A 24,425-nucleotide genomic window follows, 5' to 3' on the forward strand; every position below is an offset into this window, starting at 1 on the left:
TGCATCTCTGCCGGTTCAGGAACGGCTGAGAGAACTGGCAACTTTGGAGTGTGGCTTAGTCCCCTGAGCAACAAGTATCACAACTCTATAACGACAACATTCACTAAATCCCAGTATTGTATAGCAAAGCTGACTATAAACTCTAAACTTTAGAAATGATGTACATACTTCCTGTCTAGTTAAGAGAATCTTTCCAATAGAGATTGTGATAATAATTAAGAGTAAGAAGATGAAAATAAGATGTGAGTTTGCAGAAATTATTCTGTTTTGTTAGATCTGTGTTAAGAAGTCTTTAGGTGTTTGCTAGTTAAAAATATGCTAATGGTAGCCCTATGTTTGTAAAATAGATCTATAGAGTTCCTTTAAGAATATAAGCTTGCAAGAAGTATCTAAGGAGTCTTAAGACATGTAGTAATAAGCTTGTAAGAACTAAAGATACTAATTGTAAATGTAAGTTTAAATAAGAAATAAGATAAGTATATAAGAAGTAATAAGAAATATATTTGCTAAAGTAATTCTATAGTTTCCTTAAGGAGTATAAATAAGTAGATGTTAATACGTTATATGTGAGTTTGTAAAATGTAAATGTTGAATGTGAGTCTAAATGCTTTGCAAGGCAAAAAATGTTATATGTGAGTTTGTAAAATAGTGTAAATGTTAAGTGTGAGTCTATTCTTAATGTATATGGTGAAAGAACCTGAGACACACAGAAGGTAGTGTCCTAGTAGACTGCTAAGTAGGCAGTCTGAATGGCTTCAAAAGTTCCAGAAGCCACTAAGAAGCTAAGAATGGCGGACGCCAGAACCAGCACAACAAGGCATCCGCAGCTGAGATCCGTGGAAAATCAACACAATACAGAAAAACCTGAGCTAACAGCAAAATACAGTGCAGTTTAAAATATTACTATAACTAAAAAGGTCTCTGGCTTGAGGAAAAAAATTGCGGAGACGCTTGTTTGAACTAAAATTGTTAACTGCAAAACGTTTTGGTTGTAAAACATCTCTTCATATTTTGAAGTGAAAGCCTGATACCAGAATTTATTTCTTGTTTGAACTTTTTGAACTTTAATGAAATAAAACTACAAAAAGAATTTGGTTATGGATTTCTTCATACTTGGAAGGCTAGTACCCGAATTTATCATTTGAATTTTGGGACTTAAGAAATGAAATGAACAATAGAGATTTCATTGCAATGGGACAATTTTAAGTTTACTTATAGTAATGACCTAGGAACTGTTTTCTGGAACTAGGTTAATAATGGAACTGTTTAAATGAAGAAATTTATTGTTTCTACCTAGAGTAAAGATGCAGTTTTGTGTATTCATATATGCTTTATTAACTGGTGACTCATGAATTGTTTTGTGAAACTGTTTACATAAAAATGGAATTACTTATGGAACTGGTTTTGTGTTACAAATGGAACTGTTTAAACAGAAGTTTGGGTTTTATAACTAGGCTTGAGACTTTGCTGAAAAATTATAAAGAAAAGGGAGAGTTAATATTCCTTAGTCTATTTAATTTAAAAAAATATTTTCTTTGAGTGGATTAATGTCATGTTTTGTTAGTAAGAAATGCAAATGGGATATACTAAGAGACTACTTTTAAAGTGTAAAGAGTTTTATTAAGAAACTGCTTTTGGATATTTTGCTAAAAGTTTTCAAAGTGTTATTGGTTAGATTGAAAATATTGCTTTTCAATATGGGTTTGTAGGAATTGTGTAAGTTCGGGTTCCTCTAACTAGGTTTGAGATTTTGTTTTAAATTATAAAGAAAAGGAGGAGTTATGAGTGAATTAAGGTTGAATTATGTTTGCAGAAATTATGTTTAACCTATTGATATTAATGCACCCTGGTTTTGTGGAGTTAAGGAAACATTTAAGTTTGATATGAATACATCGAAGTTTTTCCTATGTTTTGTTAGCAAGAAAATTCAAATGATTAAGAGTTAAAGTTGTAAGACGGAGAAAATTATTAACTATATATAGCACCATATATGCTAATTCAAATGGTTCTGTTAAGAGTTTGCTTTGTGTTGTAAGATTGGGAGAATTGTGACTATGCATAGCAGTATTAATCTGTTAATGGTAATGATGAAGCTAAGGGATTCTTTAAGTTTGCGATTGCATTAAGTTTTTGGTTTAGAAAGGGCTTGAGGCAGCTAAGACTGCTGTAGTCACCTTGGACCTAATTCAAAAGAGAAATGCCATCTTTATCATCCTCTACTCCCATACTGGGAGGTGTAACAGCTATGGAGATTGCTGTAAGCCATTAATAGAGTTATTTTTTTATATATTAAGAAAGGGGGACCTGTGGGAGCCCATTTTCAGGTTCCTCGTGGCTTTATCCAGCAGGTCCCCATAGAGGATGATTAGGACCACGGGCCTGAGTGCAGGTGTCTGAGATGGTCTGCACTTGGCTGTGCTGGGGGAGGAGGTCTTTTGCTTCATCTCTTGGCGTCTCTATAAAAACCCTGGGGCAGAGACAGTTGGGGCCCATTGGAAAAGGTTCCAGGCCCTCTCGAGGCTATCCTTTATTTTCTATCTGTTTATCTCTGCAAGATTCTCCGCAATAAATCCTTCTATCTAATATTTCCTGCTGCTCACACTCAAGAAAACTCTGGGGGTGGTTGGGTAAACGGCCCACAAAAATGTATTCAACAAAATCATAGAAGAAAACTTTCCCAATGTAAAGAAGGACATGCCTATGAAGATACAAGAAGCTTACAGAACACCAAATAGACTGGACCAAAAAGAGTCCCCTTGCCACATAATAATCAAAACATTAAACATACAGAATAAAGAAAGAATATTTAGAGCTGCAAAGGAAAAGGCCAAGTAACATATACAGGCAGACCTATCAGAATAACACCTGACTTCTCAATGGAGATTCTGAAAGCCAGAAGGTTCCAGACAGACATTTTGCAGACACTGAGACCACAGATGCCAGCCCTAACTACTATACCCAGCAAAACGTTTAATCATCATAGACAGAGAAAACAAGATATTCCATGACAAAACTAGATTTAAACAGTACCTATCCACAAATCCAGCCCCACAGAAAGTATTAGAAAACTCCAACCCCAGGAAGTCAGATGCACCCACGAAAACACAGGTAATAGATAATATCACACCAGCCAATCCCAAAGGAGGGAAACACACACGCGCACAGACACAAACACACACACTACCGACGACAACAACAACAAAAACCAAAAAATAACAGGAATTAACAATCACAGGTCATTAATATCTCTTAATATCAATGAACTCAATTCATCAATAAAAAGACACAGGCTACCAGAATGGATACGAAAACAGGATCCATCCAACACACCTCAACTTCAAGACAGGCATTACCTCATAGTAAAAGTTTGGGAAAAGATTTTCCAATCAAATGGACCTAAGGAGCAAGTTTGTGTAGCTATCCTAATATCTAACAAAATAGACTTCAAATTAAAATTAATCAAAAGTGATGGAGAAGGATATTTCATATTCACAGGAAAAGTCCATCAAGATGAAATCTCAATTCTGAACATTTATGCCCAAATACAAGGGCAGTCACATTTGTAAAAGAAACAATACTAAAGCTTAAATCACACATCAGACCCCACACACTAATAGTGGGAGACTTCAACACCCCCCCCCACCACCACCACTACCAATGGACAGATCTGCCAGACAGAAACTTAACAGAAAAGTAACTAACAGGAGCCAGACGGTGGTGGCGCACACCTTTAATCCCAGCACTCGGGAGGCAGACGCAGGTGGATCTGTGAGTTTGAGGCCAGCCTGGGCTACAGCCTGAGTTCCAGGAAAGGCTCCAAAGATACACAGAGAAATAACTAACAGATGTTATGACTCAAATGGACTTAACAGGCAGCTATAGAACATTTCACCCAAACACAAAAGAATATACCTTCTCAGCACCTCATGGAACCTTCTCTAAAACTGACCACACACTTGGTCACAAATCAAATCTCAACAGATACAAAAATTTGGAATAACGCCCTGTATCTTATCAAATCACCATGGCTTAATGTTAAAATTCAACAACACCACAAATTACAGAAAGCCTACAAACTCATAGAAACTGAACAATGCTCAACTGAATCACCACTGAGTCAAGGAAGAAATAAAGAAATAAAATACAGACTTCCTAGAATTCAATGAAAATGAATGCACAACATACCCAAACTTCTGGGACACTATGAAAGCAGTGCTAAGAGGAAAATTCATAGCACTAAATGCCCACATAAACAAGATGGAGAAATCTCACACTAGTGACTTAACAGCACACCTGAAAGCTCTAGAACAAAATAAACCAAACTCACCCAGAAGGAGTAGACAACAGGAAATAATCAAATTGAGGGCTGAAATCAATAAAATAGAAACAAAAAGAACAATACAAAGAATCAATGAAACGAAGAGTTGGTTCTTTGAGAAAAATCAACAAAGTAGACAAACCCTTATCCAAAGTAACCAAAAGGCAGAGAGAGAGCATCCAAATTAAGAAAATCAGAAATGAAAACAGAGACATAACACAAAAGGAGGAAACCAGAGAATCATCAGGTCACACTTCAAAAACCTGTACTCCACAAAATTGGAAGATCTAAAAGAAATGGACAATTTTCTGGATAGTACCACATACCAAAATTAAATCAAGACCAGATAAACAATTTAAATAGACCTATAAACCCTAAGGAAGTAGAAGCAGTCATTAAAAGTCTCCCAACCAACGAAAGCCCAGAGCCAGATGGTTATAGTACAGAATTCTACCAGAATTTCAAAGAATAGCTAATACCAATGCTCCTCAAATAGTTTCACACAACAGAAACTTAAGGAATACTGCCAAACTCTTTTTGAGGCTACAGTTACCCTGATACCCAAACCACACAAAGACCCAACAGAGAAAGAGAATTACAAATCAATCTCACTCCTATGGTGATATTTGTACTGAAATGTGATTTTATTCGTATGTTAATAAATAAAGTTGCCTGGGGGGTCAGTGCTAATAGCAAGCCATAGCAGAAGTCTGGCAGTGGTAGCACACGCCCTTAATCCCGATCACATGACAGGCAGATCTCTGTGTGCTCAAGGATACCACCAGCATAGAGACACATGCCTTTAATCTCAATACCAACCATAGAAGACCTGGAGGTCTGTATAGATGGGCAGTGACGAGGAGGTTATGTGGTTAGGTTTACAACCAATAAGAAGGCAGAACAGAAAGTCTATATAAAGACAGATACACAGGAAGTAGCACACTTGCTGAGGGAAAGGACAGCAGCGGAAGTGAAGGGGAAGCTCAGCTCTCAGCTACTGCTCTGACCTCTTGGGCTTTTAACTCTGCAATTGGCTCTGTATTTCTTATTTAATAAGACCGTTCATCTACACACTCCTGAACACTGATGCAATAAAATACTGGCAAACTGAATCCAAGAACAAATCAAAAAACTCATCCACCATGATCAAGTAGGAGTCATCCCAGAAATACAGAGGTGCTTCAACATATGAAAATCTGTCAACATAATCCACCATATAAACAAACTGGAAGAAAAAAACCACATCATCATCTCATTAGATGCTAAAAAAGCCTTCAAGAAAATCCAACACACCTTCATGATAAAGATCTTGGAGAGATACAAGAGGGATACAAGGAACATACCTAAACATAATAAAAGCAATATACAGCAAACTGATAGCCGGGCGGTGGTGGCGCACGCCTTTAATCCCAGCACTTGGGAGGCAGAGCCAGGCGGATCTCTGTGAGTTCGAGGCCAGCCTGGGCTACCAAGTGAGTCCCAGGAAAGGCGCAAAGCTACACAGAGAAACCCTGTCTCGAAAAACCAAAAAAAAAAAAAAAAAATTAAATGGAGAGAAACGCAAAGGGATTCCACTAAAATCAGGAACAAGACAAGGCTGCCACTCTCTCCATATCTATTCAATATAGTACTCGAAGTTCTAGCTAGAGCAATAAGACAACAAAAGGAGATCGGGGGATACAAATTGGGAAGGAAGTGAAACTTTTGCTATTTGCAGATGACATGATAGTATACAAAATTGACCCCAAAAATTCTACCAGGGAACTCCTACAGCTGATAAACACCTTCAGTAATGTGGCAGGATACAAGATTAACTCAAATAACAAAAAAAAAAAAAAAACCCACACACAGACACAAAAACACAGTAGCCCTCCTATATACAAATGGTAAAAGGGATGAGAAAGACATTAGAGAAACAACATCCTTTACAATAGCCACAAATAATATAAAATACTTTCAGGTAACTCTAACCAAACAAGTGAAAGACCTGTATGACAAGAACTTAAAGTCTTTAAAGAAAGAAACTGAAGATATCAGAAAAAGGAAAGAACTCCCATGCTCTTGATAGGATCAACATAGTAAAAATGGCTATCTTACCAAAAGCAATCTACAGATTCAGTGCAATCCCCATCAAAATCCCAATGCAATTCTTCACAGACCTGGAAAGAATAATACTAAGCTTCATATGGAAAAACAAAAAGCCCAGGATAGCTATTGTACAATCCTATACAATAAAGGAACTTCCGGAGGCATCACCATCCCTGACTTCAAGCTCTACTATAGAGCTATAGTAAAAAACAGTTTGGCATTGGCGTTAAAAACAGACACATGGATTACTGGAATTGAACAGAAGACCCTGACAGTAATTCACACACCTATGAACACCTGATTTTTGACAAAGAAGCCAAAATTGTACAATGGAAAAAAGAAAGCATCTTCAACAAATGGTGCTGGCATAACTGGATGTCAACATGTAGAAGAATGCAAATAGATCCATACCTATTGCCATGCACAAAACTCAAGTCCAAGTGGATCAAAGACCGCAACATAAATTCAGTCACACTGAATCTGATAGAGAAAGTGGGAAGTAGCCTTGAACACATTGGCATAGGAGACAACTTCCTGAAAAGCTTCTGTAAGGCAAAGGACATGGTCAATAAGACAAAACAGCAGTGTACAGAATGGGAAAAGACCTTCACCAACCCCACATCTGACAGAGGCATGATCTCCAAAATATATAAACAACTCAAGAAGTTAGAATCAAAATACCAAATAATCCAATTAAAAAATGGGGTACAGATTTAAACCGAGAATTCTCAACAGAAAAATCTCAAATGGCCAAAAGACATTTAAGGAAATATTCAACATCCTTAGTCATCAGGGAAATGCAAATAAAAATGACTCTGAAATACCAACTTACTCCTATCAGAATAGCTAAAATCAAAAACATTGATGGCAGCTCAGGTTGGAGAGGATGTGGAGTAAGGGGAACACTTCTCCACTGCTGGTACGAGTACAAACTTGTACAGTCACTTTGGAAATCAATATGGCGGTTTCTCAGAAAATTGAGAATCAATCTACCTCAAGACACAGCTATACCACTCTTGGGCATACACTCAAAGGACAATCAATCATACCACAAGGACACTTGCTCAACTATGTCCATGGCAGCATTATTTGTAATAGCCAGAACCTGAAGGCAACCTAGATGGCCCTCAACTAAAGAATGGATAAAGAAAATGTGGAACGTTTACACAATGGAGTATTACTCAACTTTAAAAAATTAATGACATCATGAAATTTGCAGGCAAATGGATGGAACTAGAAAATATCCTGAGTGAGGTAACCCAGACTCAGAAAGACAAACTAGGTATGTACTCACTCTTAAGTGGATACTAGTTGGAAAGCAAAGGAAAACCAAGTTACAATCCATAGCCCCAGAGAAGGTAGGTAACAAGGAGGACCCTAAGAGGGATGCAAGGTTTGCCCTGGAAAGGGGAAATAAATGAACTCTTCTGGGTAAACTGGGGGTGGTGGGAGGAGGTTAGAAGGGAGAGGATGAGTGATGGGAACATGAGGGATTGGGAAGGTATTGCAGGAGGGAAGGAGAGGGAGGTCAATGAAAGGGTTATCTTGATAGAGGGGACCATTTCAGGTTTAGGGAGAAACCTGGTACCAGGGAAACTCCCAGGAATCCACAAGGATGACTCCAGCTAAGACTACTAGCAATAGTGGAGAGAGTGCCTTCTCCTGTAATCAGATTGGTGACAAATGATACAGTGCCTGGAAGACTTTGGTACGTTTTGGACCAAGGTGCCCTGTGGAGGATGAGACACGCCATGTGGGCATGGCAGACAATGGAAAGTTATTCACAGGGCAGATGCAACATCCACATGGCAAGTTTATTTTGGGGAAAAGGTAGAGGGAATGGAGGGAAGGAGAAAGGAGAGAGAAAGAAAGAAAGAGAGATGTAGCCGAAGTTTTTGTGTGTCCTGCCAGGTCTGCAGCCATTCAGAGATTTATATTAATTAAAACTGCTCAACCTTTAGTTCAGGCCTAGCACTGACTAGCTCCTACACTTAAACTCAGCCCATTTCTGTTAATCTATATGTCGCCATGTGTTCTGTGGCTTTACCTGTGTGCCATTACATGCTGCTCCCTGGACAGCAGGCTGGCGAATCCTGACTCAGCCTTCTTCTCCCCAGTATTCTCCTTATCTATTTATCCTGTCTATACTTCCTGTCTGTCTACCGGCCAATCATCATTTTATTTATCAACCAATCAGAGAAACACATTCACAACATATAAAACTTCCCACAGAAAGGGGAGGGAGGTGTTAGGATCCTGCTCTCACAAATGATAGTCACGAGCCATGGCCACGATTATCAGAGTTACAGAGAGCTTTATTAGAAGGAAAGAGGGGATAAGAGGGAGGAGAGCCAGGTCTGGAGAAAGATGGCAGGAACAGAGCACAGCTGGATACAGAGAGAGAGAGCAGAGGGAACAGAGGGAGAGAGGGTGGGGTCCGCGTCCAGCTTTTTTAAGGTGCAGATTGCGTGACCATGCCATGCATACATAGTCACCAGCACCCACTCATGACTTAAGACGCAAGACCCCGAGGAGTGAGGGCAGGATCCTAACAAGGGGAAGAGAGAAAGGGAGAGAGAAAGAAAGAGAACACAAAGGGGGAGGAGTTTTTTCTTAAAGGAAATGTAGAATGGCATCAGGAGGACATTGTCAGAATACTAACAGTGACTACCCTAATTGTCACTAGAGAACCTTCATCCACTAACTGATGGAAGCAGATGCAGAGATCCACAGCCAAGCATCATGCCAAGATCCAGGAGTCCAGTTGAAGAGAAGGAAGAGGGATTATTATGAGCAAGGGGGGTCAATATCATGACAGGAAAACCCATAGAGACAACTGAACTGAGCTCATGGGAGCTCATGGACTCTAGATTGACAGCTAGGGAACCTGCATTGTCCTGTGGGATATCCTGTATGTTGTAAATATATGTTGCTATGGTTGATTGATAAATAAAACAGATTGGCCAGTAGCCAGGCAGGAAGGATAGGATAGGCGGGACAAACAGAGAAGAGAGGCTGGGAGGTGAAAGCCGAGGGGAGAGGCCAGCCTGCTGTCCAGGGAGCAACATATAAAGGCAACAGGTAAAGCCACGGAACACGTGGCAACATATAGATTAACAGAAATGGGCTGAGTTAAGTGTAAGAGCTAGTCAGTGCTAGGCCTGAGCTAATGGCCCAGCAATTTAATTAATATAAGTTTCTGAGTGATTATTTTATAAGTGGTTGCGGGGTCCGTGGTACTGGGCAGGACTGGAGAAAACTCCAGCTACAAATGGCGCCCAATGGGTTGGCAGACTTTCCACCTAAAACCTGAGAAACAAGATTCTAAAACGGTGCTAAAAACAGCTTCCTAGTTGTCTCTCTCAAGGTAGCGGCAGCCTGCGGGTTTGAGCTACTATGGCGGGTTCCTGGCATGTGCGCTTGACCTGCAGTATGGCGGGAATGAGGTGTCTACAAGCAGCACATTACACTGCATGGTGGATTTAGCCTTTGCTAGTATAAACACAAAAAAAACAGAAAAAAAAACAACAACAACAGAGGTTTCTGGGCTACACACTGCTTTGATAGAAGCACAGACCCACTGTTTCTGAGAGTTGATGGCTCCCAGAACTGGCATTAAAGCCATGTTGGGAAGCTGAGGTGGGCAGAGTCACCAGCCACAGGGACAGTTTCTGTCTTACAAATGCTGCAGTTTAAACCAATAGATTCACAATAAGACAGATTCAGATGGAACAAGACTTTAAATGCTTTACAATGTGTGTAAAAATGCACATAGGCTTGGAAGAGAGAGAAAAAGGAATATATAAAGTTATATAAAGAAATAGGTAGTTTTTAAAAATAAAGTTTTTAAAGAGACAGTAAAGGAAGTATAAAAAATAAGCCACGTAAAGATGGATATTAAACAGAATCTGGATTGTGTTGTCTTTGGGAATTTTAACTACAAAAAAAAATTTGATTGTAAAAGCTGTTTAGTTAAGCCAATATATATATTTTAAAGATACCTTGACTTCAAAATTTGGATCTAAGGATATGTTGCTTTGAAAAGGAGGCTCTGCTTTTGTTTCCACAGAAAGCCAGGGGCTATGGATTTGTTCCAGATTAAGATACATCAGGTTTGACCAGCCAAGACCCCCTGAAAGGTCTCTGATGACACCATGGCCCAGATGATCCAACATCCAGAACGGTGTCAAGGCAACTGGCTCAGACAATACAGTCTCATGGACTACTCCATAACCCAAAATATTCTTTATGTCCTCATAAGATATAGCACCCCCATCCAACAGGAAGTAGTAAAAGAAGCTACACCCAAATTCCCAAATATACCAAGCTGCCTTTGAAGATGGAATTGGCTCACTCCTTCTCTAAACCCAGGCATATTGCTAAAAGAAAAGGTTAAGAGATTCTTGTGTCCCAAATCAGAAGAGCCCTCTGGTGTGGGACAGAGAAAAACCAATAATTTTATTTAAAACAAGTTGATTATAAATGCAATCTCTTTCTAAAGAAAAAAGGGGATATGATATAGATATGATAGGATGAAAGGGTGATTAATGAACCTACTTTTAAAGAGCAACAACTTGTTTGAAATGTTTTACATTGGTATAGATTTTAGTTTATTGATACAAATTTAAAGTTAAGCTGGGCGGTAGTGGCGCACGCCTTTAATCCCAGCACTCAGGAGGCAGAGCCAGGCGGATCTCTGTTAGTTTGAGGCCAGCCTGGTCTCCAAAGTGAGTTCCAGGAAAGGCGAACAGCTACACAGAGAAACCCTGTCTCAAAAAACCAAAAAAAAAAAAAAAAAATTTAAAATTAATTTTGTTATACTGTGTGTATATTTCTACTCTTAAGGTATTATGTTTGTACAGCTCATTTAAAATTGTAATGGATGATTAAGAAATAGATTAATAATTAGTCATCTATGATAATCATACTTGTAGCAATGTTAGTTAAGTTTTCTAGGTATACATAGATATATTTCAGATAGATAGGTAATCCTTAAACACTTCAAAGACCTACAGAATATGGCTTTTAAAATGTTTTAAAAATTTAGACTTTCTGGACAGTGAGACATGTCTGCTCCTGGCAGCACCAATTTACTTCAGAGAGGAGGATGGGCATCGAAGACAGTCTGTATGGAGTTTATCTTCTTCTTGACAAAAATAGCCATTTGGGCAAGAAACTGTTCTTGTCTGGACTGCTAATGTATTGACTGGACATGAAGGACCCATAGGAAGGTGAGCACTGAACTTTGCTTGGCAAAATGGTCCTTCAGGTTCCTACTTCGCAGAGGAAACTGCCAGACATTCTACAGGACACAGAGAAAAGTGACTGAGAGACTCTAGGCCTGTGGGCTGAAGACAGACGCCCCAACTTTACAGAGGAACTTTGGATGACTGTCCAGGCTGCCAGCTGTCTCTGTCTACTCTCGCAAGACTCCTGAAAGTTGCTTGCGTCCTTCTCCCATTTCTCAGGTAATATATCCTTCTGAGGTCTTTGATGTAGTTGAAGACTAGATAGTTATAATTTCCTTAGTTATGATAAGAGATAAGTTAGATATGAAACCTTAGACTCACAAATATAGGATAGGATATCTTCTTTAATTTTGCCAAATACAAATAGACTAGATATTGTAACCGTAATTCTTGCTAGATAACTCTTTTGTTATATGTAATTTTACTATGTTAAAGTTAAAATCTTCCTTTAAAAAAAAAACAACGGGAGGCAGAGCCAGGCGGATCTCTGTGAGTTCGAGGCCAGCCTGGTCTCCAAAGTGAGTTCCAGGAAAGGCGCAAAGCTACACAGGGAAACCCTGTCTCGAAAAACCAAAAAAAATAAAAAAAAATAAAAAAAATTAAAAAAAAAAAACAAAAGGGGAAGTATGTGGGATTTCCTGTATTTGTAAATATATGTTGTTATGATTGATTGATAAATAAACACTGATTAGCCAGTAGCCAGGCAGGAAGGATAGGATAGGCGGGACAGAGAAGAGAGGCTGGGAGGTAGAAGCCGAGGAGAGAGGCCAGCCTGCTGTCCAGGGAGCAACATGTAAAGGCTACAAGTAAAGCCACAGAACACGTAGCAACAACATATAGATTAAGAGAAAAGGGCTGAGTTAAGTGTAAGAGCTAGTCAGTGCTAGGCCTGAGCTAATGGCGCAGCAGTTTAATTAATAAGTTTCTGAGTGATTATTTTATAAATGGTTGCGGGGTCCTTGGTACTGTGCAGGACTGGAGAAAACTCCAGCTACAGCATGCAACTGACTCAGACACTCTGCATATGAGTGACAGTTGTGTAGCTTGGTCTGTTTGTGGAGCCCCTAGTAATGGGACCAACGTCCGTCCCTGGCACATGTGCTGGCTTTTTGGAACCTATTCCCTATGGTGAGATGCCTCGATCAGCCTAGATGCAGGGGGGAGGTACTTGGTCCTGCCTCAACTTGGTATGCCATGCTTTGCTGACTTCCATGGGAGGCCTTGCCCTTTCTGAGTAGTGGATAGGAAGGGGTAAAAAGGTGGGGGGAGGGAACGAGAGGAAAAGAGGGAAAGGAAATTGAGGTTGATATGTAAAATAAATGAAAACAAAAGGTTTGCAAATTAAAAAAAATAGAAAATAAGTAAAGAGATACAATGAAAAGTATCCTTTTCAACTTACTTTTCCATTTCCTTTGTTCCTACTTACCTAGTCACATACAAAGTTAACCATGGTTGTGGGGCGTTTACCCACCAACCCCACAGCTCCCCAGTTTTCTTGAGTGCAAACAGCAGGAAATATTAGATAGAAGGATTTAGATTGTGGAGATAAACAGATAGAAAATAAAGAATAGCCTCGAGAGGGCCTGGAACCTTTTCCAACAGGCCCTGAGTGTCTCTGCCCTAGGGTATTTATAGAGACACCAAGGGGTGGAGCAAAAGACCTCTCCCCCAGCACAGCCAAGTGCAGACCATCTCAGACACCTGCACTCAGGCCCGTGGTCCTAATCATCCTCTATGCAGACCTGCTGGATAAAGCCATGAGGAACCTGAAAACGGGCTCCCACAGATCCCCCTTTCTTTATATATAAAAAAATAACTCATTATTAATGGCTTACAGCAATCTCCATAGCTGTTACACCTCCCAGTATGGGAGTAGAGGATGATAAAGATGGCATTTCTCTTTTGAATTAGGTCCAAGGTGACTACAGCAGTCTTAGCTGCCTCAAACCCTTTCTAAACCAAAAACTTAATGCAATCGCAAACTTAAAGAATCCCTTAGCTTCATCATTACCATTAACAGGTTAACATAAATATTGCTATACACAGTCACAATTCTCCCAATCTTACAACTCAAACTCTTTTTTTTTTTTAAAGATTTATTTACTTATTATGTATACAGTGTTCTGTTTGCATGTATCCCTGCAGGCCAGAAGAGGGAGCCAGATCTCATTACAGATGGTTGTGAGCCACCATATGGGTGGGAATTGAACTCAGGACCTCTGGAAGAATAGCCAGTGTTCTTAACCTCTGAGCCATCTCTCCAGGCCACAACTCAAACTCTTAACAGAACCATTTGAATTAACATAAATTGTGCTATATATAGTTAACAATTTTCTCAGTCTTACAACTTTAACTCAATTATTTGAATTTTCTTGCTAACAAAACATAGGAAAAACTTCTCATGTATACACATCAAACAAATATTTTCTTAACTCCACAAACCCAGGGTGCATAAATAATAGGTTAAACATAATTTCTGCAAACATACATTCAACCTTAATTCACTCTTGACTCCTCCTTTTCTTTATAATTTTTTAAACAATCTCAAACCTAGTTAGAAGAAAACCCAAACTTTCACAATTCCTACAAACCCATATTGAAAAGCAATATCCTCAATCTAAACATTAATACTTTGAAAACTTTAGTAAAACATCCAAAAGCAGTTTCTTAATAAAAGTTTTACACTTTAAAAGTAGTCTCTTAGTATATCCCATTTGCATTTCTTACTAACAAAATATGACATTAATCCACTCAAACAAGAAAATATTTTTTAAACTAAATAGACTAAGGAATATTAACTCTCCCTTTTCTTTATAATTTTTTAAGCAAAGTCTCAAGCCCAGTTTAGAAAACCCACACTTTTCTGTTTAAACAGTTCCATTTGTAACACAAACCAGTTCCATAAGTAATTCCATTTTTACATAAACAGTTCCATAAAACAATTCATGAATCACCAGTTATTAAAGCAGATATACATACACAAAACTGCATCTTGAGTCAAGGTAGAAACAATAAATTTCTTCATTTAAGCAGTTCCATTTTTAACACAAATAACTCTAGAAAACAGTTCCCAGGTCATTACTATAAGTAAACTCAAAATTGTCCCATTGCAATGAAATCTATTGTTCAGTTCATTAAGTCCCATAATTCAAATGAAAAATTCTGGTACTAGCCTTCTGTCTCCCATCTGTAAAGCAGTCATTTTTTTTTTTTAAAGATTTATTATGTATACAGTGTTCTGTCTACATGTATCCCTGCAGCCCAGAAGAGGGCACCAGATCTCATTACAGATGGTTGTGTTCCACCATGTGGTTGCTGGGAATTGAACTCAGGACCTCTGGAAGAGCAGTCAGTGCTCTTAACCGCTGAGCCATCTCTCCAGATCCTAATTTCTTTTTTGAATGCCTGTTTTTTATCCCCTTAATTAGATTTGCAAAGGAATCACTCATTGCTGGCTGTGTGTTCAAGAGGTAAAGAATTTTTAATTTCACATAAGTTTCTTCATATCTAAGACAATGTTCAGTGTATAAACTGCTTTCTTAAGGATTTTAAAGTGGCTTGTTGGCTCTCAGAGGTAGCCTTTTTTATCTAATCTGAGTTCTCAAGCGGTAAGATTAAGCTTTCTAGCATAGCTTTGAGAAGAAACTTCATTCTCAGCTGAAAAGTTTTTGGACAGTATTGCCATCTTTAGATGAAAAACTACATTTCCCAGAATGCATTTCTCTTCATCAGCTCAATGTTAAGAGCTAGCTTATGGACTCCATTTCCCATAGTTCTTTTGTGGGTCCAGGAGTCAACTCTTTTAACGAACTTGATTTAGAAGTTTTTGCTTTTGCAACAAGAGATTTGAACCAAGAGTTTTAAGTTTTCAATTATGGGACATTGGGAGATTTCTGTTCTGAGCTGGCTTCAACAGGTGTCTCCTTCATTTGACACTGGCCCCCGAATCAGAACTGCACCTGCCTAGTTAGCGCGCATTGAGGCTGGCATTTCTGATAGCAACTTTCCTCGGGACTTGTGCTTGCCTGAGCCAGTCAGTGAAAAACAAAAACATTTACAACAGAGCTTTTCAATAACTCCTTCAGAGACATTTTCTCCCACTGACAGATCTTTATCATATTTTGCTTGTTCCTTCACCCCCCAGATGCAGAGCTTCAGGTATCAGTCTGCGACTCTGTACCTCTGCTAGCTGCCTTTGGAGGTAGGGGCTTTCTTCCCCTCAAATCTGCCTCAAACTCTTAGCAGTTTTCACAGGTCATGCATTTTCTAGGGAGGAATCTGTCCCTTCTCTGTTTCTTCAGAGAGTCAGTTCCCAGTTTGTTCTCAGTTTATCCCCTCTGCCCCAGAAACAGTTTCCAACACTACAGTGGCGGCTTTCCCTGCTACTTAAGGTGTGGGAGCCCATTCTCAGGTTCCTCCTGGCTTTACCCAGTAGGAGGTCATTTGTTCCACCCCTTGGCGTCTCTATAAAAACCCTGGGGCAGAGACAGTAGGGGCTATTGGAAAAGGTTCCAGGCCGTCTCGTGGCTATCTTTTATTTTTCTATTTGTTTCTCCGCAAGATTGTCCGCAATAAATCCTTCTATCTAATAGTTCCTGCTGCTCGCACTCAAGAAAACTCTGGGGAGCTGTGGGGTTGGTGGGTAAACGCCCCACAGAATGGTGCCATGAACACAGCCTAAAGAAAAAAAAGGGGGGACTAAAGAAAAAAAGGGGGGACTAAGACAAGTGAACAGGGACTAAAGACAAAGAAATAGGGACTGAAGATAAAGGAAAATAATAGTTTTATTACAGTTTTTCGTGCAAGTGCTGAGTCAGCCATGCCGGTGTTATGGAAAATATATATTTTATATATATTATTGAGGGGCAAGGGTTTTGTCCTCGAGGGAAAAGGAAAGCGGACTGGAAGGATGTCCAATGCTACAGAGAAATTCTCTTCTGTCAAAATTTTCTATCTTCTATCGCTTTCTCAATTTCTATCTGTGAAAAATAAGTACAAGGTATAGCCTAATAATATAGGGTAGGAAAAACTTAGAAGTGTAAGATCGTGTAGAAAAAAATAAGGCAACTAGACAGAAAAACTCTACAATTTTCTAACTTTGGGGGCTTTGAATACAAACTAGGGGGAAAAATCTTTCTTTGGGCTTTACGGGTAGTAAAAAAGCTCTTCTTTGAGCTTATGAGGAAGAAAAAGTTTCCTATGGAAGCTTTTGTCCTGGGGACAGCTGAAATGCTAAGTCCAAATGGCAGGAGAAAGTGCTTTCTCCCTGAGGCAAAAATGGGTGAAAGAAGTCAAAGTTTAAAGTTGAAGTTTTGGGAAGAGTTGGTCTTTCTCTCTCCTGGGGGGAAAAAATCTCTCTAAAAAGCCTTAATCTTTCTCAAAAGCTCTCTTAAAAAAACTTAAAAACTAAAGCCTTTCAGAACTCTCTCTCAGAAGGACAAATTAGAACCACCTGAAGATATTAGTATGAGGACCACCTGTGATTAGCTCAAAGGGAAAACAACAAACCTCTTAAGACAGCAAAACCTCTCTTAAGTTCTCTTTCAAGCTTTAAAAATCCTCCCAGCAATGCAGGAGGCAAGGACAAGTTCCTAAAAACCTCTTCTAAGCGCTGTCTCTTCAAGCTAGTAAAAGACAGTGGGTCAGAGTACCCTGAGGGAAACGCTTGGGAGAGTGTGGGTAAAGAGCTACAGAGAGCCCAAAAGGGCAGGAAACTTTACTGGGAAAAGCAAAAAAGCCAAGCTTTTCAGTTATAGCCGAGCTGAGGCATCAAGGGTTTTGTTTGAGTGAGCTTTTCAGAATGAAAAGGTGCTCCTCATCGTCCTAATGCAAAGATTCCCTGAAGCAATGCAAACTCTGTTAGCATGGTAGCCTCTCTTCTGAGCAAAAACCCAGAGGTGACTTGGCCAGCATCTCTGAGTTGGGGTGAATTTCAGATACTAGGGTTCCTGCAGTGGTAAACTTCCTGGAGCACAGAGCTGAGGCAGGAAGGTGCAGGTCCCAGGGGAAGATTGCTAATGAACCACCAAAGCTAAAGCCAGTGGGTACGGCACAGTTGTCCACTTTCCTACAGGTCCCGGGTTGATAGGTCCACAGCTGCAAAAAGAAATCTGAGAAAAAGCTTTCCTATCAGAGTAAGGACCTTTCTGGGAAAACAGTAAAGCTGAACTGTGTCTGAAGCAGTTGTGCTGCTGAGTCAGAACGCTGTCTGGGGGAAGAGCCCAGCCAGGGCAAAACAGAACTATCCAGGAGTAAAGCTTTCTTTTCTATCAGAGAAAGCACCTCTTTGAGAAAAGCTTTGTTTCAACTGACTCCCTGAGATGAGGAAGTGTAGCCCTGAGGGGTGATTGCCTCTGGTATAAGCTCTGTCCTTGAGCACCCAGACAAGCAAACCCAACCCACTGGGGGACTGGGCCGGGTGAAAGGTTGAGGGAGAAACACCTGTCCTAATGCTAGCTTAGATATGGCAAAAACCTCCCTTGCTAAGCTTGATTTATGAACACTAACCTCAGGCCCCGAAAACAGAAATGGACTAAAGCCCCTACCTTCAGAAGCAAAAAAGCTGTCATTGTGACATTGGGAAATGTTTCTGGGGTAGAGGGGATAAATCGACACCAAACTGGGAACTGTCTGGGAGAAAGACTCTGAAGATACAGAGAAGGGACCTAATCCTCCACAGAAAATGCATGACCTGAAAAAGCTGCTAGAATTTGAGGCAGATTGGGGGGAGAAAAAAAGCCCCTACCTCCAAAGGCAGCTAGCAGAGGTACAGAGCCGCAGACAGATACCTGAAGCTCTGCATCTGCGGGGAAGGCACAAGCAAAATGAGATAGATCAGTGGGAGAAATCTCTTCTGAAGGAGCTATGGAAAAGCTGTTGTACATGATCATGTTTTTCACTAACTGGTTAAAACAAACACAATCCCCGAGGAAAGTTGCTATCAGATATGCCAGCCTCAAAGCCGGCTAATGAGGCAGGTGTGGTTCTGATTCGGGGCCAGTGTCAAATGAAGGAGAGACACCTGTTAAAGCCAGCTGAGGAGAGACCAGAAACCTCCCAATGTCCCATAGTTGAAAATATAAAATGCTTGTTCAAATCTCCGTTGCAAAAGCAAAAGCTTTGTTCAAACTTCCCAGGCAAGAATTTGTAAGCAAGTCTGGTAAAAGAGAACCAGTTGACTCTCGGACTCAAATAGAACTATGGGAAATGAAGTCTAAAAAGCTAGCTTGCAATAAGGTACTGATATAAGGGAAATGCATTCTGGGAAAGGTAGTTTTTCCGCTAAAGATGGCGACATTGCCCTGAAACACGTTTGTCAGCTCGAAAATATGTTCATGGTAAACTTAAAATACAGCTTTTAAAAGAATAAGGAGCCGGGCGGTGGTGGCGCACGCCTTTAATCCCAGCACTCGGGAGGCAGAGCCAGGCGGATCTCTGTGAGTTCGAGGCCAGCCTGGGCTACCAAGTGAGTCCCAGGAAAGGCGCAAAGCTGCACAGAGAAACCCTGTCTCGAAAAACCAAAAAAAAAAAAAAAAAAAAAGAATAAGGAGGAAAATCATCTAAGAGTTTAAGTGTCAGTTCCAATGAAAAATTGAAAGGATACGGAACTAGGTGCTTCGCGGTTTGGGGCTCCGTTGGTAAAATGCCTTATTTACCCTAATAGCTGTGCAAATTTTTACAGTAGTTGGATGACAAAAAGCTACCTTTAAGAGTAAACAAGCCACTTTAAAATCCTTGAGAAAGCAGTTTATACACTGAACATTGTTTTAGATATGAAGAAACTTATGTTAAAATTTAAGTTCTTTGCCTTGAACGAACAGCCTGCAATGAGTAATTCCTTTATAAATCTAATAAGGATACAAGGAAACAGGCATTCAAAAAGAAATGACTGCTTTATATACTGGAACAAAGTTCAGAAAATCTAGCTGTCTTGCAAAAGAGTTGCTTCACCTGAAAGTTCCTTATAAAAAAATCAATGCTAAATATTACAGCTGCTAATAACATTAGGAGTTAAAGCTAATGAAGTGAAAATACTAAATCCAGAAAATGCTTTTTCTCAAAGTAAGCTAATGAAGGATATGTTTTCATGAAAGAACATCTATGCTCTTGACTCCTTTGAATAGTAACAGTTTGGGTGAAAATATTGGAACTAACAACAATCAAGTCAAAATGTTTCAACAAATTCAAGACGCTATTCCACAAAAGAAAGCTGCCATGCTTTGTGGGCCATATTAGAGCTCACTCCAATCTTCCTGGTCCTTTAGCTGAGGGGTAATGCAATGGCTGAGCATTATCCCAAGTGGAAATGGCTCAAAAGTCACATGCTCTTCATCAAAATAGCATAAGCTTAAGAAAGCAATTCAATTTTTATCGAAGCAGTTTGTCAAATAGTTAAATGATGTGGGATATGTCCAAAATATTTTCCTATCCCTCACTTAGGGGTAAACCCTCAAGGTCTTCTTCCTAATCATCTATGGCAAATGGATGTTACGCATATTGCAGAATTTGGCAAATTAAGATATGTACATGTGACCATTGACACTTATTCAGGATTTTTAATGGCTAGTGCAGAATCTGGGGAAGCTACAAAACATGTAACTATGCACTGCTTTAAGTGTTTTTCATATATGGGTATACCAAAAATTGTTAAAACTGATAATGGTTCTGGATATAGTAGTAAGGCATTTCAACAATTTTGTACCCAATGGGAAATCGTACATAAAACAGGTATTCCTTATAATCTTGAGGTAAAAGGCATTGTAGAAAGGGCTCATAGCAGTCTTAAAATACAACTTCAAAAAATAAAAAGGGAAGAAATTTACCAGTGTTATAGCAAAGCTGACTATAAACTCTAAAGTTTAGAAATGATGTACGTACTTCCTGTCTAGTTAAGAGAATCTTTCTAATAGAGATAGTGATGATAATTAAGAGTAAGAAGTCGCCGGGCGGTGGTGGCGCACGCCTTTAATCCCAGCACTTGGGAGGCAGAGCCAGGCGGATCTCTGTGAGTTTGAGGCCAGCCTGGGCTACCAAGTGAGTCCCAGGAAAGGCGCAAAGCTACACAGAGAAACCCTGTCTCGAAAAACCAAAAAAAAAACAAAAAACAAAAAAAGAGTAAGAAGTAGAAAAAGATGAAAATAAGATATGTGAGTTTGTAGAAATTATTGTCTTGTTAGATCTCTATGTTAAGAAATCTTTAGGTGTTTGCTAAGTTAATATATGCTAAAAATAGATCTATAAAGTTCCTTTAAGACTATAAGCTTGCAAGAAGTATCCACTGTAGTCTTAAGACATGTAGTAAGTAATAAGCTTGGAAGAAGTAAAGATGTTAGTTGTAAATGTAAGTTTAAATAAGAAATAAGATGGAATGAATATAAGTATATAAGAAGTAATAAGAAATATATTTGCTAAAGTAGTTCTATAGTTTCCTTAAGGAGTATAAATAAGTAGATGTAAATGTTGAATGTGAGTCTAAATGCTTTACAAGGCAAAAGGTTATATGTGAATTTGTAAAAAAGTGTAAATGTTGAGTGTGAATCTATGCTTAACGTACAAGGATAAAAAAAAAAAAAAAACAAAAGCAAAAACCTGAGATACGGAAGTTAGTGTCCTAGCAGACTGCAAAGCAGGCAATCTGAGCGGTTTTCAAAAGCTCCAGAAGCCACTAAGAAGCTAAGAATGGTGGATGCCAGAACCAGCACAACAAGGCATCAGCACCTGAGATTCATGGAAAAACAATGCAACACAGAAAAACCTGAGCTAACAACAAAAACGTTGCAGTTAAAATATTACTGTAACTAAGAAGGTCTCTGGCTTGAGAATAAAAGTTACAGAGACGCTTGTTTGAACTAAAATTGTTAACTGCAAAAAGTTTTGGTTGTAAAACGTCTCTTCATATTTGGAAGTGAAAGTCTGATACCAGAATTTACTTTTTGAACTTTCTGAACTTAAAAAAAAATGAGATAAAACTACAAAAAGATTTTTGTTATAGATTTCTTCATATTTTCGAGGCTAGTACCAGAATTTATTATTTGCATTTTGGGACTTAAGAAATGAAATGAACAATAGTGATTTTGTTGCAATGGGACAATTTTGAGTTTACTTATAGTAATGACCTGGGAACTGTTTTCTGGAATTATTTGTGTTAAAAATGGAACTGTTTAAATGAAGAAATTTATTGTTTCTACCTAGAGTCAAGATGCAGTTTTGTGTATGCATATATGCTTTATTAACTGGTGATTTATAGACTGTTTTATGGAACTGTTTATGTAAAAATGGAATTAAGTTATGGAACTGGTTTTGTGTTACGAATGGAACTGTTTAAATGGAAAAGTTTGGGCTTTCTAACTAGGCTTGAGATTTTGTTTAAAAAATTATAAAGAAAAGGGAGAGTTAATATTCCTTAGTCTATTTAATTTAAAAAATCTCGTATTTGGGTGGATTAATGTCATATTTTGTTAGTTAAGAAATGCAAATGGGCCGGGCGGTGGTGGCGCACGCCTTTAATCCCAGCACTTGGGAGGCAGAGTCAGGCGGATCTCTGTGAGTTCGAGGCCAGCCTGGGCTACCAAGTGAGTCCCAGGAAAGGCGCAAAGCTACACAGAGAAACCCTGTCTCGAAAAACCAAAAAAAAAAAAAAAAAATGCAAATGGGTACAACAAGAGATTCCTTAAAAGTGTAAAGAGTTTTATTGAGAAATTGCTTTTGGATGTTAAAAGTTTTCAAAGCATTAATGGTCATGGGATTGTAAAAATTGTTCAAGTTTGAGTTTTTCTAACTAGGTTAGAGATTTTTATTTAAAAAATTATAAAGAAAAGGAGGAGTTATGAGTGAATTAAGGTTGAATGTATGTTTACAGAAATTATGTTTAACCTATTATATTAATGCACCTTGGTTTTGTGGAGTTAAGGAAATATTTAAGTTTGATGTGAATACATCAGAAGTTCTTCCTATGTTCTGTTAGCAAGAAAATTCAAATGGTTCTATTAAGACTTAAAGTTGTAATACTAAGAAAATTGTTAACTATATATAGCACAATTTATGTTAATTCAAATGGTTCTGTTAAGAGTTTGAGTTGTAAGATTGGGAGAATTGTGACTATGTATAGCAATATTTATGTTAACTTGTTAATGGTAATGATGAAGCTAAGGGATTCTTAATGTTTGCAATTGCATTAAGAGTTTTTGGTTTAGAAAGGGCTTGATGCAGCTAAAGACTGCTATAGTCACCTTGGACCTAATCCAAAAAAGAAATGCCATCTTTATTACCCTCCTCTACTCCCATACTGGGAGGTGTAACAGCTATGCAGATTGCTGTAAACTATTAATAACGAGTTATTTTTTATATATTAAGAAAGGGGGACCTGTGGGAGCCCGTTTTCAGGTTCCTCGTGGCTTTACTCAGCAGGTCTGCATAGAGAGGATGATTAGGACCACAGGCCTGAGTGCAGGTTTCTGGGATGGTCTGTACTTGACTGTGCTGGGGGAAGGTCTTTTGCTCCACCCCTTGGGTCTCTATAAATACCCTGAGGCAGAGACAATCAGGGCTCGTTGGAATAGGTTCCATGCCCTCTGAGGCTATCCTTTATTTTCTATCTGTTTATCTCCACAATCTAAATCCTTCTATGTAATATTTCCTGCTGTTTGCACTCAAGAAAACTCTGGGGAACTATGGGGTTGGTGGGTAAACACCCCACAGGGAGTGAGAAAGAAAAACACCTAATTTCGACCACTGACACATATGGGCACATGCATCTGCACACACACACATGCATATTCACATACAGAGAGAAACACTGCTAAAGATGATAGTCATCCCAACACAAAATCACTAATCAAGCAGCTGGCCAGATGTGGTATGCACGCCTTTAATCCCAGCACTCAACAGGCAGAGGCAGGTAGATCTCTGGGAGTTTGAGGTCAGTGTGGTCTATATAGTGAGTTCTAGAACAGCCAAGGCTACATAGAGACGCCTATCTCAAAAAAAAAAAAAAAAAGAATGAAGCAGTTATGTCTCAAAATGACTTTTAATGGTGAGGAGGGGGATATAAGCTCATCACTGTCTACCACTACTTGATAAAACAGTCTTGTCCTCAAAGCAAAGCTCAAGGATACAATGCAGGAAATAAACAGACTGAAAAATCACTTTTATACAGTCTGCTGTATAAAACTATCTATACCCACATTCTATTACAGTTGGCCAGGAACATTTCGCAGGCAGGTAAGGAAAGGTGGAGAAGGGAGAAGAAACAATGCAGAGGAAAAATGACTTCTTTGCTCCTATCATGGTACTTCTGGGGTTTTCCTGTCACCACCTCTCTCATCACCATAGGAATACTGGTATGACAGACATAAGCTACCATGCCAGATTTTACCTGGGTTCTGGAGATTTGAACTCAGTTCTTCATACTTGCATGACAAGTACTTTACCTACTGAACCATCTCTGCAGCCTATGTTTATATATACATATTTCAATTATTTTAATTGAAGCACTTTATATATATACAAAGTGAAATGCTTCAATTAAAATGAACACATCTACCACCAAACATATTTATTACTGCGACCATAAAAATGACTTAGCAAATCTAAAATACACAATATCTTACTAAGTCACCACGTTGAACAATAGGCCACCCAAACTTTCTCCTCTTGTTCTAAGTGAACTTTATATCCTTTGACATGTCCTTATTTCTATCACCTGCCCCCCCACCCCACCCTCTGGCAACTATCCATCAATTATTCACTACTCCTGTGAGTTCCACAATTGG

General features: G+C 39.0%; 1 protein-coding gene across 21 annotated transcripts in view; it reads right to left on the reverse strand.

The window, feature by feature from the left end:
• Window positions 1-24,425, reverse strand: part of Magee2 (MAGE family member E2) — a 263,354-nt gene that overhangs the window by 223,591 nt on the left and 15,338 nt on the right. The window contains exon 8 of one of the 21 annotated variants that reach the window (XR_008217376.1): window positions 6,461-6,477. The exons of the other annotated variants lie outside the window; for them this stretch is intronic. The gene's annotated coding sequence lies outside the window, so the exon portion shown is untranslated. Of the gene's footprint in view, window positions 1-6,460; window positions 6,478-24,425 lie in introns of those variants that run through there. 21 annotated transcript variants of the gene reach the window in all.

Source organism: Peromyscus californicus, unplaced genomic scaffold (genome assembly GCF_007827085.1).
Source record: "Peromyscus californicus insignis strain IS unplaced genomic scaffold, ASM782708v3 Scaffold_10__1_contigs__length_136768540, whole genome shotgun sequence".
Taxonomy (NCBI): Eukaryota; Metazoa; Chordata; class Mammalia; order Rodentia; family Cricetidae; genus Peromyscus; species Peromyscus californicus.